The following is a 15,083-nucleotide window of genomic DNA, read 5'->3' as shown; positions in this document are numbered from 1 at the left end:
GAAGATATTATGGGCCAGAACTTGAAACAAAGTACCAAGTGGAATTGAAGAGACAATGTTTAAATCTAGTTTAGAATTGATTTAATCCTACAACAAATAATGGTTTCCCAGTGATATAGTGATTGGTGTATACTCAGTGTACAGCATATAAGCAAGAAGCTCTCAGGGCCAGACACACAAGCCCATACTCGGAGGCAGAGACAGATTCATTCCATCTTCCACCTTTATGCTGGCTGGAGGCTGAAGTTGGCAGAAGCAAAGGACTAGCGACAGGAGCTCTTGGAACAAAGGAGAGAGATAGATCTCTAAGAAAGCTAACTGGGCTCCAGGAAGGAGACAAAACTTTAAAGGAAACAATAAAGGATTTGGACTTTAACTCCTGGCTGCATTTGAGGTGATTATTACACTGGACTGAAACTAAGGCTGCTTCCAGAAGCCCCACAGGAAATGTTCTCCCAGAGAACAATATATTTTAGAGAACAGTACATGATAAGTAATAATTCATGGATCAATGTCAGCCTAAATGTAAGACCCTAACTGAATGTTGTAGAGTCCACAACTACTCTGAAGGACTTATGATAAAAAAATGCTCTCTGTATCCAGAGAAAGAATTAATTGTGGTTGAATATAGATTGAAGCATACTCTATTATAAAAATTTTTTTTCTTGAAGATTTTTCTTGGGGGGGGGGCAAAAGAGGAGAAATATGTTTTCTTTCACAATATGAATTACGAAAATGTTTTGCATAACTTCACACATGTGTTCTAAAACAAGGCTGGGCGTGGGGAGGAAGGGAGAGAATTTGAAACTCAAAGCTTTAAAAACAAATGTAAAGAAACTGTTTAATTGGGAAAAATAAAAAGATTAAATATAAAGAATAAAGATATATGAAAATTGACTCGATTTTTCATTGTGATATAGAGATGACTTTGACTACTCAAAGATTATGTCATTGGAATATACAAGTGATACAAAGTTACAAGAGCTTTGACTAATAAACTCAGTGATGAACTCCATATGTGAATGTAGATAGAGAGATATAGATATATCTTAACATATTCAAAATTGATAGTCATTTGGGATAATTTCAATTACAAAGTTTTTCTTCAGATCATCATTTACTCCAGCTTATTACTTGAAACAGTCCTGACAAGTGGTCCTCAACATTCCAGAGACAGATGATGCTTTTTAAAAATACATTTTATTTGTTTTTTTTTTTAATAAGTCACTTCCCTCCCCATCTATTAAGAACCCTCCATTGTGACAAAAACTTGATAGAGTGACTACATAGGATCTTATAAAGATATACACACACATATAAATATAAAATTAGTCTAATTAGTTCCTTATCTCTACCAAGATGATGAAATATATTTCTTTATCATAGCTCTACTTATAAGATTTGGCCTTTGTTTTGATGATCTTGTCACTTGTTCTATTGCAGTCATTTTGTATATTATTTCCTTCATTATTCTTATTTTATGTTATGTTAGTTCATGCAAATCTCATATTTCTCTAAATTCCTTATATCCTTACTACTCCATTACAGTCATATGATATGATAATGGATTTTTTTCAAGACAGAGAAGTATTTATTTATAAGGAAGTCATTTCATTTTTATACAAGGTGACTTAAAAGGGCTAAGTATTGAAACAAAATTTGAAGTTTAAGTTTTTGTTTAATTGAATTGAATAATAGCTTCTGTCTACTTATCTTGTCTTTTTCTGACTGTGGCTCCATTATATTTGAATTGTTTCTCTCTAGATGCTTGCAATATTTTCTCTTTGCTCTGGGAGTGCTAGAATTTGGCAGTAAAATTCCTGGAAGTTTTCAGCTTGAAAATTCATTCAGAATTGGGAATTGATTAGGGGATTCTTTCAAATTCTATTTTACCCTCTACTTCTAAATTATCAGGACAGTTTTCCGTGATAATGTCTTGAAAGATGATATTTTGGCTCTGTTTTTAATCACTGCTTTCAAGTAGACCAATAATTTTGAAAATATTTCTACTGGATCTTTTTTCTAAGTGAGTTGTTTTTTCAAAAAGATAATTCACATTCTTTTCTATTTTTTTCATCCTTTCAGTTTTGTTTTACTGTATCTTGATTTCTCACAAAGTCATTAGCTTCCATTTGTTCAATTCTATTTTTATTTTATTTTATTATTTTTTTTAGGAATTATTCACCTTGGTGAGCTTTTTTATCCCCTTTCCCATTTAGTTACTTGTGCTTTTTAAAGCATTATTCTCTTCATTAGCTTTTTCTATTTCCTTTTGTACCACTCTCAATTCTCTTCCCAATTTTTTCTCTATCTTTCTTACTTGATTTTCAAAATCTGTTTTGAGCTCTTCCATGGCCAGAGACCAATTGCTTTGACTTTGTTATCTGAGTGTGTGGTTTGATCTTCCATAGTAACTTTCTATGGTGAGAATTTTTTTCTGCTGTTTGCCCATTTTCCCAGCCTATTACTTCACTTTTAACTCTGTTGAAGTAAGACTCAGTTTCCAGGATGGAAGATGCACTGACCCAAGCTGTTTTCAGAAATCCTTCTAGAGACCTCACCACAAATTGTGAAGAGTATCCCTGACCCACTGTGGCTGTAAGTTCTAATGCGCTAATGATACAGAGCTCTTCCTCATTGCTAGTAAAGAGAACTCCTGGGAGCTGAAGTCTCTGGAATATGTAGTCACTGCCACCACTGCCACCCATGCCCATTCTTGGCTTGCTGGTCTTCTAAGGTCAACTGATAGGCCTTTCCTGTTCATCTTCCAAGTTGTATTTGGAGTCTCTGGGCTGAGAGATTAAGAAACTGCCAGTACTGCTTCTGACTCAGAGGCCTCAAAACCTGTTCCTGCTGTGCTAACACTGGGACTGGTGCAGGGGCTACACTGGCTTGGTCTTCTCAAGGTAGGAACTGCACACTGGATTCCCATCTTGGTGCCACAGACCTTTCCTGCTGACCTTCTAAGTTGTCGTTGGTGGGGAAATTGTTCCACTCCTTCTTTTTGTGTTCTTATGCTCTAAAATTTGTTTAGAGTTATTATTTAAAGGAATTTGGAGTGGTTTGGGGAGCAAGCTTGGCGAGTCTCTGCTTTTACTCTGCCATCTTGGCTTTGCCTCCCTATCTTTATTCTTTCAATATCTCTAGACATATATATATATATATATATATATATATATATATATATATATATATAATCATATAAATATATGTTTTATAGAAATATATTTATATAATTATGTTTTATATACTGACTCTAAGATTCTATTAGTTTAAGAATTTTCATTAGAGAGCAATCAGGAAAACTTAGAGAAACCCATTTAATATTTAAGGAATTAAATTTAAACTTACCCTCTAAAATAATTAATATACAAACCTCACTGTTCCCCTGATTCCTCTCTAATGAAAATATGTGGTCCTGTTACTTCTCCTCATATATAATACTTCATCTTTTACTTTTTTTACTTTTCCTAGGCTTGTGCTTACTTCCTTCTTCATTTCCACCCCTTATAATCCTTAGTTTCCTTGAAAGAATCAAGTCAAACTCCAGCTTCTACTTTGTCTTTCCTAAGATTACAGGCAACTAGTGCCACTTAGAAAATAATTTCTTTGTAGTTATTTTGCCTACATTTTATATATACCCATGTAAGTATATGTTATCTTCCCCTGACAGAATGGAGCTTTTTGAAGGCCAGCCAATGCTTCATTTTTGTCTTTGTCCCAGAATCCTACATAATACTTGGCATTCAATTGGCCCTTAATAATTGTTAGTTGATTAAATCATGCATATTGGATTTTTTTTTAAGTTAATGCTTTATCTGCCCTTTTAACTATCATTTGACATCCTTAATTGCTCTCAGGCAATAATTATAAACACCAGAATAATGCATGCTGTAGCAGAAAAAACACAGATTCTGAAGTAAAGTTATTTCATTTTGAATCTTGGATCTGGCTGCCTGCTTCAAACCCACCAGATCATGTACAACCACAATTCTAATCAGCCACAAGAGAATTTCATTTGCTGAGAATCTCTACTTGGCAGCTAAGATACAAAACCTGATAGTATAGGGTGTTACCCAGAATAGAAGAGGAGATAAGACCTGTTAGGAACAGTCTTCCAAGCAGCAAGAATGTTTTCTTTTTCTTTTATTTTTTTAATGGTATTTCATTTTTCCAAATACACATAAAGATATTTTTCAACATTCATTTTTGTAAAATTTTGAGTTCCAAATTTGTCTCCCTTTCTTCCCCCCTCTCCACAACAGCTCTGAGATAGGTTAAACATGTACAATCTATTTAAACATATTTCCATGAACATATTTCTATAAACATATTCCATGTTGTTCAAGAAAAATCAGATCAAAAGGGAAAAACCATAAAAAAAAAACAAACAAAAATAACAACAAAAAGATCTTCAGTCTTCATTTATTCTTCATTGTTTTCTCTTTGAAAGTGAATGGCATTTTCCACCCTAAACCTGTGGGAAATGACTCGAGTCATCACATTGCTAAGAAAAGTCAAGTCCATCATACTCAATCATCATATAATTGACAAAAAAGGTTTTCAACAAGGCCTAAAAGGTAATAACCCTTTTCTGCTCCATAGGGCAGTGAACTCCATTGATCCCAACATGGAGCAGAGACTCAACTAGCTAGACTTATAATAGGATTCATAGAAGCTCTTTATTCTATTGCATGTTTGCTTCCTTAAAAAGGAATAAATAATCAGTTTACTTTATTACTGCTTATATATGGAGCACTTAAAAAAAACCCACTTTTCTTGAGATGCTAGTTTAAACATTATGAGCTAACGAATATGAAAATGAAAACCCTACCTTTTTAGAGTTTAGGCTTCCCCAAAGTTGAATTGGGAAGGCCTAAATGGATATATAAAAGTCAAAGACTGGTATAGATTGCCATCCCTGAGATTTCATCCAGGTGATGCCTCTAGCTACTATGCTAGACAAACAACAACAAATTTAGGAATTTTATACAAAAAGCAGCTCTTGGATTCCAAAGTAAAGATAAAAAGTTCTGTGCTTGCATTTATCATTTCTGCTTTTAGCTATTTGAAAGTAAATGAAATATATTTAATAAAATGTGACACTTTTAAAAATGTGCCAGTAATTTAGAATATAACTTGTCATCTTTTTCAGACAGAAAAATTGGAAGTTCTGAGCATTACTACTACTCTAAATTTGTTATTTGTCATTTTTAAAAATCACTCTCAGTCAATGATAAAGTGATGCTGATGGCCTCATTAGCAATACTGGTAGCAGTCACTGCTTTCCTATTAACTAACCAACCAACAACCATGTATATTAAGTCCATACTGTTATTGGATAGGTATACCTCAAGTAACAACCTTAACAACCAATAGCCCTGCCTTTTTAACTCAGGTAATAGCAAACAAAATAGACATTTTCCAAGTTCAAGATGATTCTTATTAAACACATTTCCTAATCCTTTATGAAAGGGCCAACCAGGGACAAGATGTTGTCTTTAAACTGAGAAAAGTTGCTTAATTTATTTTTTTCCAAATATTGTTTTCTGTATCAAAGTTCAAGTTGTTTTGTGTATTAATCCAGTATTCTTTTTTATTGTTATTATTGTTTTTGCTGAACAAAACACATGCATGAGTAATTTTTCAACATTGACTCTTACAAAAACTTCTGTTCCAACTTTTCCTCTCCTTCCCTCCACTCCCTCTCCTAAATGGCAGGTAGACCAATACCTGTTAAACATGTTAAAGTATATGTTAAATATAATATATGTATACATGTTTATACAGTTATCTTATTGCACAATAAACATCGGATTTAGAAAGAAGGTAAAAATAACTTGGGAAGAAAAAAAATGCAAGCAAACAACAAAAGAAAGAGAGTAAATGTTATGCTGTGGTCCACACTCATTTCCCAGTGTTATTTCTCTGGGTGTAGCTGATTCTGTTAATCACTGATCAGTTGGAACTGATTAGGATCCTCTCATTGCCAAAGTGAGCCACTTCCATCAGAATAGATCCTCATATAGTATTGTTGAAGTGTATAATGATCTACTGGTTCTGCTCATTTCACTCAGCATCAGTTCATGTAAGTCTTTCCAAGTCTCTCTGTATTCATCCTTCTAATCATTTCTTACAGAACATTAATATTCCATAACATTCATTATACCACAATTTATCCAACCATTCTCCAATTGATGGGCATCCATTCAATTTCTAGTTTCTAGCCACTACGAAAAGAGCTGCCACAAAGATTTTTGCACATGTGGGTCCCTTTCCCTTCTTTAATATCTCTTTGGGATATAAGCCCAGTAATAACACGATTAGGTCAAAGGGTTTGCACAGTTTGATAACTTTTTGAGTATAGTTCCAAATTGCTCTCCAGAATGGCTGGCTCTGTTCACAACTCCACCAATAATGTATCAGTGTCCCTGTTTTCCCACATCTCCTCTAAGATACGTCATTATCTTTTCCTGTCATTTTAGCCAATCTGACAGGTGTGTATCTCAGAGTTGTCTTAATTTGCATTTCTCTGATCAATAATGATTTGGAAAACCTTTTCACATAGTAGAAATAGTTTCAATTTCATCATCCATATCTTGGACCATTTATCAATTGGAGAACTCTAATTTCTTAGAAATTAGAGTTAATTTGCTATATATTGTGAAAATGAGGCCTTTATCAGAACCTTTGACTATAAAAATGTTTTCCCAGTTTATTGCTTCCCCTCTAATCTTGTCTGTATTAGTTTTGTTTGTACAAAACTTTTTTAATTTGATATAACCAAATTTTTTTATTTTGTGATCAATAATGATCTCTATTTCTTCTTTAGTCACAAATTCCTTCCTCCTCCACAAGTCTGAGACATAAACTATCCTATGTTCCTCTAATTTATTTATAATCTTGTTCTTTATACCTAAATCATGGACCCATTTTGATCTTATCTTGGTGTACGGTGTTAAGTGTGGGTCAATGCCTATTTTCTGCCATACTAATTTCCAGTTTTCCCAGCTGTTTTTGTCAAATAATGAATTCTTATCCCAAAAGTTGGGATCTTTGGGTTTGACAAACACTAGATTGCTACAGTTATTGTCTGTTTTGTCTTGTAAACCTACCCTATTCCATTGATCAACTAATCTATTTTTTAGCCAATACCAAATGGTTTTGTTGACTGATGCTTTATAATATAGTTTTAGATCAGGTACAGCTAGGCCACCTTTATTTGATTTTTTTTTCATTAATTCCCTTGAGATTCTCAACCTTTTGTTCTTCCATATGAATTTTGTTATTATTTTTTCTAGATCATTAAAATAGTTTCTTGGGAGTCTAATTGGTATAGCACTAAATAAATAGATTAGTTTAGGGAATATTGTCATATTTGTTATATTTGCTTGTCCTATCCAAGAGCACTTAATATTTTTCCAATTATTTAAATCTGACTTTATTTATGTGGAAACTGTTTTGTAATTTTGCTCATATAATTCCTGACTTTCCTTTGGTAGATAGATTCCTTTGGGATGATTTTCTGTAATCTTTTTAATCTTTTTGCTAATATTTTATTTAAGATTCCTGCATCAATATTCATTAGGGAGATTGGTCTATAATTTTCTTTCTCTGTTTTCATCCTACCTGGTTTAGGTATCAGTACTATGTCTGTGTCATAAAAGGAATTTGGTAGGACTTCTTCAATCTCTGTTTTTTCAAATAGTTTATGTAGTATTGGAGTTAATTGTTCTTTAACTGTTTGGTAGAATTCACATATAAATCCATCTGTTCCTGGGGATTTTTTCTTGAGGAGTTGATTAATAGCTTGTTCTATTTCTTTTTCTAAAATAAAACTATTTAGCCAATTTACTTCTTCTGCTGTTAATCTGGGCAATCTATATTTTTGAAGGTATTTATCCATTTCATTTATGTTATGAAATTTATTGGCATAAAGTTGGGCAAAGTAACTCCTAATTATTGCTCTAATTTCCTCTTCAGTAGTGTCAAATTCTCCCTTTTATTTTTAAGACTAACAACTTGATTTTCCTCTTGTTTTTCTAATTAAATTTACCAATTTATCTGCTTTGTTGGTTATTTCATAGAACCAACTCTTAGTTTTATTAAGTCAATAGTTTTATTTTTTACTTTCAATTTTATTCATCTCTTCTTTTATTTTTAGAATTTCAACTTTATTGTTTTATTGGAGATTTTTAATTTGCTCTTTTTTTTAGCTTTTTTAGTTGCAAGCTTAATTCATTGATTTTCTCTTCCTCTATTTTATGCAAGTAGGCCTCTGGAGATATAAAATCCCCCCTTATTACCACTTTGGCTGCATCCCATACATTTTGGCATGATATCTCATTATTGTTATTTTCTTGGGTGAAATTATTTATTATGTCTATGATTTGCTGTTTCACCCAATCATTCTTTATGATGAGATTATTTAGTTTCCAATTACTTTTTGGTCTATTTTCCCCTGGCTTTTAATTGAATGTAATTTTCATTCCATTGTAATCTAAAAAGGATGCATTTACTATTTCTGCCTTTCTGCATTTGAATTTGAAGTCTTTATATCCTAATATATGGTCAATTTTTGAATAGATTCCATGATCTGCTAAGAAGAAAGTGTACTCCTTTCTGTCTCCATTTAGTTTTCTCCAGAGATCTATCATGCCTAACTTTTGTAGTGCTGCATTTACCTCTTTAACTTCTTTCTTATATATTTTGTGGTTTTATTTATCTAGTTCTGAGAGTGCAAGGTTGAGATCTCCCATTATTATAATTTTGCTGTCTGTTTCTTCTTGCAGCTCTCTTAACTTCTCCTTTAGGAATTTAGATGCTACACCGCTTGGGGCATATATGTTTAGTATGGATATTGCTCCATTATCTATGCTAACCGTTAGCAAAATATAGTGCCCTTCCTTATATCTTTTAATTAGATCAATTTTTGCATTTTCTTGATCTGAGATCAGTATGACTATCTCTGCTTTTCTGACTTCACCTGAAGCATAGTAGATTCTGCTACAGCCTTTTACCTTTATTCTGTATGTATTGCCCTGCTTCAAGTGTGTTTCCTGTAAATAACATATTATAGGATTTTGGCTTTTATCCAGTCTGCTATCTGCCTCTGCTTTATGGGAGAGTTTACCTTATTCACATTTAGGGTTAAAACTACTAATTCTGTATTTTCTGCCACCTTATTATCCCTAGATTATGCTTTTCTCTTTCCTTTCCCCTTGACCCCCCTCCCCAGTATTAAACTTATGAGCACCATTTGCCTCATGCAGCCCTCCCTTTTTAGGATCCCTCCCCTCCTTTAGAGTCCCTCACCTTTTCTTAAACCTTTCCCTTACAATTTCTGTATGCCCTTCTATTTAGCCTACCCCTTTCCTTTTCACTTTTTCTCTCCCACTTTTCAATAAGGTGGGAGAAGTTTCTCTGTAAACCAAATATGTCTAATATTTTCTCTTTGAGACAATTCTGATGAGAGTAAGATTTACTCTATGTTCATCCCCCTTCCTTCTTTCCCTTAGATATAATAGGTTTCCTTTGCTTCTTTGTGAGATGTAATTTCCCTCTTTTTACCTCCACTTTTCCCTTTTTCTGGTACAATTTCCTTTCCACCTCTAGTTCCTTTTTTATATTATAACAGTAAAACCAAATTATACATGTACTCTTTATGAATACCCATAACAGAAATACAGTTCTCAAGAATTTTGCCTTTTTATGCTTTTCTTGAGTCCTATATTTGGAGGTCAAACTTTTTGTTTAGCTCAAGTTTTTTCATCAGGACTAAATGGAATTCACCTACTTCATTGAATGTCCATCTTCTTTCCTGGAAGAAAATGATCAGTTTGGCTAGGTAAGTTATTCTTGGCTGCATACAAAATTCCTTAGCCTTTTAGAATATCAGATTCCAGGCTCTTCAATCCTTTAATGTGCATACTGCTAGATCCTGAGTGATCCTTATTGTGGCTCCTCTGTATTTGAATTGGGTTTTTTTGTTTGTTTGTTTGTTTTCTGGCTGCTTGTAGTATTTTTTTCCTTAGCTACATTATTTCTTGGAGTTTTGATTTTGGGATCTTTCAGTAGGTGATCGATGAATTCTTTCAATGTCTATTTTACCTTCTCTTTCTATAACATCTGGGAAGTTCTCTTTGAAAATTTCCTGAAAAATAGTGTCTAGACTCTTTTTTTCATCATGATTTTCAGGAAGTCCAATAATCCTTAGATTATCTCTCCTGGATCTATTTTCGAAGTCTGTTGTTTTCCCAAGTAGGTATTTAACAGTTTTTTGGTTTTGCTTGACTGATTCTTGATGTCTCCTAGAGTCATTTATTTCTATTTGTTCAATTCTGATTTTTAATAAATTATTTTCTTCATTTACTTTTTTATGTCTTTTTGTAATTGTCCAACTGAATTTTGAAATGAGTTGTTTTGTTCTGTGGATTTTTTTTCCATTTCACCAATTTTATTTTTTAAGGTATTATTTTCTTTTTCTAATTCACTAATTCTCTTTTTCAGGGAGTTGTTTTCTTTTTCCACTCTATCTTTTAATGAGCTACATGCCTTATCTAGACCCTCTTGCAAAGCTTCCCTTTCCTTTCCCCTTTTTCTTCTTCTTGCTCTTTTTAAAGAGCCTTTTTAATTTCTTCTATGAGAGTCTTATGTGGTGGGGACAAGATCATCTCCTCCTTTGGGGTTTCCTCTAGAGACAAACTGTTGTTAGTCTCCTCTGTGTTTGAAATCTGCTCTCTTTCAGTATAGAAGCTATTTATAGTTAAAGCCCACTTTGCCTTTTTACTCATTTTAATAAAATAAAATAAAACAAAAACAAACAAACAAACAAAAACCCTGCAGTCTGCTTTGTGCTTTGGGGGTATTGTGGGGTTACCAAGCTTCCTCAACAAACAACAGGCAGTGGCAGTGGGACAGCAATGGCTGCACTGGGATTAGCATCTGCTCTGGGATCAGCTGTGCTGAGATTGTGCTGAGTACTTCCCAGTGTTGGCTGGGTGTGGCCAGATCCTGAGAGACTCTAGCATTTTAGAGTTATAGTCTTTACCCCTTGTGTTTATAGCTTCTCTGCTGATCTATTGGCTTGCTGCTAAAGCAGAGTAGCTGACACTGTGGTAGAGTTCTTCCCACAAATTTTCAGCTGGCAAAGACCACACCTCACCCCCCTCCAGTTTGCCCAGCATGAGCTGTTTCCTGTGTTTTCACTGCCTGCCTGAGCCTGCCCCTGGCCTAGCTCTGTTCTGTCCCCATGTGGGAGCAAAAACAGACCTTTTCTGGTGAATTTTGAGATTATCTTCTGTTGGTAACATGTTGTACTCCCAATATTTGTGAGTTTTGACAATCAAGCATTAATTCCTAGGCTGCTTCATAAAAAAATAGTCTGAGGGCAAAGGAGATCTTAGAAAAATGTGTGTGTCCTCTCCTCCATCTTGGCCCCGCCCCTAATCCAGTATTCTTAAAAAGTTTTAGTTGGGCTTGGAGTTGGCTTCTTAACACACAATCCACTGAATTGATTTCTCAGTCTTTGATTCTGCTAATTAAATAAGAAGTGACTTTATAATTTCAAGTCTAGAACTGTGAATTACCTGCCTTTGAAAATGGAGGCCAAGCTCGATTTTATGAGAATGTTGGGATTCAAGGGACCCCATAAATATTAGGATTTCAGACTGGTATCACAAGGAGTCTCAAAAGAATTTGCAGGTTCAGACCCATCTCCAAGTCAAGGGGCAAAGTTTATTATAACTGTAACACCAGTTGAAGTGGGATAGATTATAAAAGAGCTAGGAGCAAGAAGGTAAATTTATAGGAAAAGTTATGGAAACCAGATGCTTTGTGTCATTTATATGCTAATTGTATGGCTTAGAGGTGGAACTCTATGGCTTAGAGGTGGAACTGAAGAGTGGTCTGGTTCTGATTTTGGTGGAGGTTCAGTATCCATAGTTCTCTGAGCAAATCTCACTAGGAAGAACCTTCTGGGGGGGGGTGTTTTTAGACCTGAAACATCACAGATCAATTATGGGCATCCAATTTTATTCTGCATCTGTATTAACTTTAAGCATGTCATTATTGTTGCTCATTAGTATCGGAAACCCATTATCACTAACCAAAATTCTGTTTTCTGATAGCTAGCAATCTTTTGGACTCAGATCCTGGCTGTAAGAAGTAAACTAAGGCAAGATAGCCTAAGGGAAGAAATATAGCATTCCTACCTACATCATTCCCAAGGCCAGGCAGTCTTGGGTTATTCCTAAGAACTGTGCCAGATCAAGAAGATTTAATATTTTTGTTGTGTTAAATAATTGAGTGAATCATAGATTCTTCAGCAAATCATAAACTTGACCTTCGATTTGTTCAGAGAGAAGGGCAAACGAGAATATTTTTCAGACTTGTGGTTATTTATCATGGCAGTGATGGCACTATAATAGTTATTATAGTGGAATCTTTATGATTAGTGGAACTATCATAATGCAGTCTTTATAATGGTTATACAAATCACAACACAGAAAACTCCTTAGGTCCTTTTCTTCTAAGTAACAACCCACATGTATATGATTTAGTCTGCTGGAAAACTTCTCATTGTGTGATATTTCATGTCCCTTGTAAAATATTTATTGTTTGAAAACAATACTTTGAAAGCTTCTGATTATAATCCAGGAAAACACAAGAGATTTATGTTTCTAATGTGTATATAATTTTTTTCCTTCACCCAAGCCCTATTCAAATTCATCATGATGGCACAGAGGTGATTCTTGCTTCTCAAAGGCTCTTCCAGAAAAGCATATGACCTGATAGGTCCTACAAAATTGGAAAGGTATGGTACAAGATGGATAATATATATGAGAGGTAGCTATAGTGTGGAGAAAATATTTTTAGACAGAGGAATTTATAAAGACTTTCAGAGAGGCTATGATTGGTGTTGATGTGGAGTATAATACATTTTATTATGGAATGTTAAAAAAGAACAATTGTTGTTCTTGGTTTCATTGCTGGAAATATAGTCAATCAGTGGTTACTTATGAAATTACTATGAAGGCAGTAGAGGCAATGTGGCACACTGGATTGAGTCAGAGGACCTGAGGTCAAATTATTGGAATCTAACAGGGGTGGCACTTGTCAATTTTTCTGGAACCATGCTGGGCTACCTTACTGCCTGGGTAATGTAGCACAAATCACTTAACCTCCTCTGGCCTCAATTTTCTCATCTGTAATATGAGGAGCTCTACAAGATAATTGTATAAATATGTATGCATATATTGGATTTAACATATATTTTTACCATGTTTAACATATATTGGATTACTTGCCATCTAGGGGAAGGGGTGGAGGGGGAAAGAAAAAAATTGGAACACAAGGTTTTGCAAGGGTGAATGTCGAAAAATTATCCAGGCATATCTTGAAAACAAAAAGCTTTAATAAAAAAATTAAAAAAGAGATCATTAGATACTTTGGAGAGAATATTTTCAGTTGTGTGATAAGATTGGGAACCATATTGCAGAGTTAGTAAGAGTGAGAGGAAAGGGAGAAAAGTCATTATTTATAGCAGCTTTTCAAATATGTTTTGAAGGACCTACAATATATACAAGACTGTTTTATGTAGTGCTCTTGATTCGGTCTTCTTGGGGTCTCTGGGAGCAGTCTTCATTTCAGTTCAATAATCACCATGAGAGCAGCTAGGTGTTAAAGTCCAAATCCTTTATTATCTCTTTGCCTAGGGCTGGGCAGCTTTCTTAGAGGCCTTCCTCTAAGGCCTCTCCATTTTTTTAGTGGACAAAATGCAGGAGGACGGACCAGCCATGGTCCTGATGAAGATGGAATGAATCTCTCTGCCTCCGGTCCTCTGTCTTCTCTGGCCTCTGAATGAACCTACCTGAGTTTGTCCGAGCTTATATGCTCTCTTATCATAGGAGTGAATCTTATAGAACTATATTCAGTACTAAGTACAGGTATTGAACTAGAAAATTATTAAGCACCATACTAAACAACCATTGTCTTTATCAATTCCACTGAGTTAGTACCTTTTAATAATCTTTGTTTCAAATTCAGAGTTCTGGCCCATAACAGTTTTAGGGGTTGGTGATACAAAGATATACAATCATCCCATGATTCTACTTTCAAAGATTTTACTATCTAATGGAGAGTTAGGGGAAAAAAAAAGATGAGAGACTCTAGATCAATTGTCCTAAATATCTAGTTTTCTGAACAAGGACCAGAGACTGGAGCACTGGAAATATTAGATGTTGTTTCTACTCTCCAGAAACAAATGGGTGGAGGTAAGACAAACAATAGAGAAAATGCATGTTTGCATTCATGTATACATGTATGTATATGTGTATACACATATGAGCTCTTACAAATGGAACATATAAATAAAATAAAATAATCTACCTTGAAGCTAGGTGGTGCAGTGAATAGAGTGCCAGACCTAGAGTCAGGAAGACTCATATTCATGAGTTCAAATCTGGCCTCATGTCACTTAGTCCTGTTTGCCTCAGTTGCCTCAACTGTAAATGAGCTGGAAATGGAAATGACAAATAGCTCCAATATCTTTGCCAAAAAACCCCAAAAGGAGGATATGGCAAATCACTGCAGTTTCTTTGCCAAGAAAACTCCAAACAGAATCATGAAGAGTTGGATCCAATTGATAATAACTGAACAAAAAAGAAAACCTTGATGCCGCCAAATGCCTTAATTATTTCGTAGAGAGATAAGGCAGTGAGGGGCAACTTAAAAGGCCAGTAGTACATCATTAGCATCCTTTACATTTAACAAAATTGAATTACCAAAGGCTGTCAAATGTGGGAGATAGAAAAGACCTTAGGAGCTACCATATCCAACTAGTTTTCTTATTTTCTAGGTGAGGATCCTGAGGTCACACACACATCTGCTAAATGGCAGTGTCAGAATTTGAATTTACATCTGACTCCAAGGCCTAAAACTTTTTTCTTTGTTCTGCAAAATTCATGTCATGTGAGTTTTCCAGAGTTGTTACAGACAGCATTTAGTGGGTCATTGAAATGTCATGTCCCAAGAAAAAACAAAATGGCTGCTGCTTTTTATCATGATATCTGATATTTAAAAAA

General features: G+C 34.5%; 1 long non-coding RNA gene across 1 annotated transcript; it reads left to right on the top strand.

Moving 5' to 3' along the window:
• The first annotated feature begins 2,813 nt into the window (after positions 1–2,813).
• Positions 2,814–15,079, top strand: LOC105750086. The gene is made up of 3 exons (XR_001120876.2): positions 2,814–2,906; positions 12,715–12,814; positions 14,858–15,079. It is a non-coding gene; the product is annotated as an uncharacterized LOC105750086 (long non-coding RNA).
• The last annotated feature ends 4 nt before the right edge of the window (positions 15,080–15,083 follow it).

The sequence above is a fragment of the Sarcophilus harrisii genome, chromosome 3 (genome assembly GCF_902635505.1).
Source record: "Sarcophilus harrisii chromosome 3, mSarHar1.11, whole genome shotgun sequence".
Classification (NCBI taxonomy): domain Eukaryota; kingdom Metazoa; phylum Chordata; class Mammalia; order Dasyuromorphia; family Dasyuridae; genus Sarcophilus; species Sarcophilus harrisii.
The sequence above is the reverse complement of the archived record's forward strand: the minus strand, read 5'-3'. Positions and strand labels throughout refer to the sequence as shown.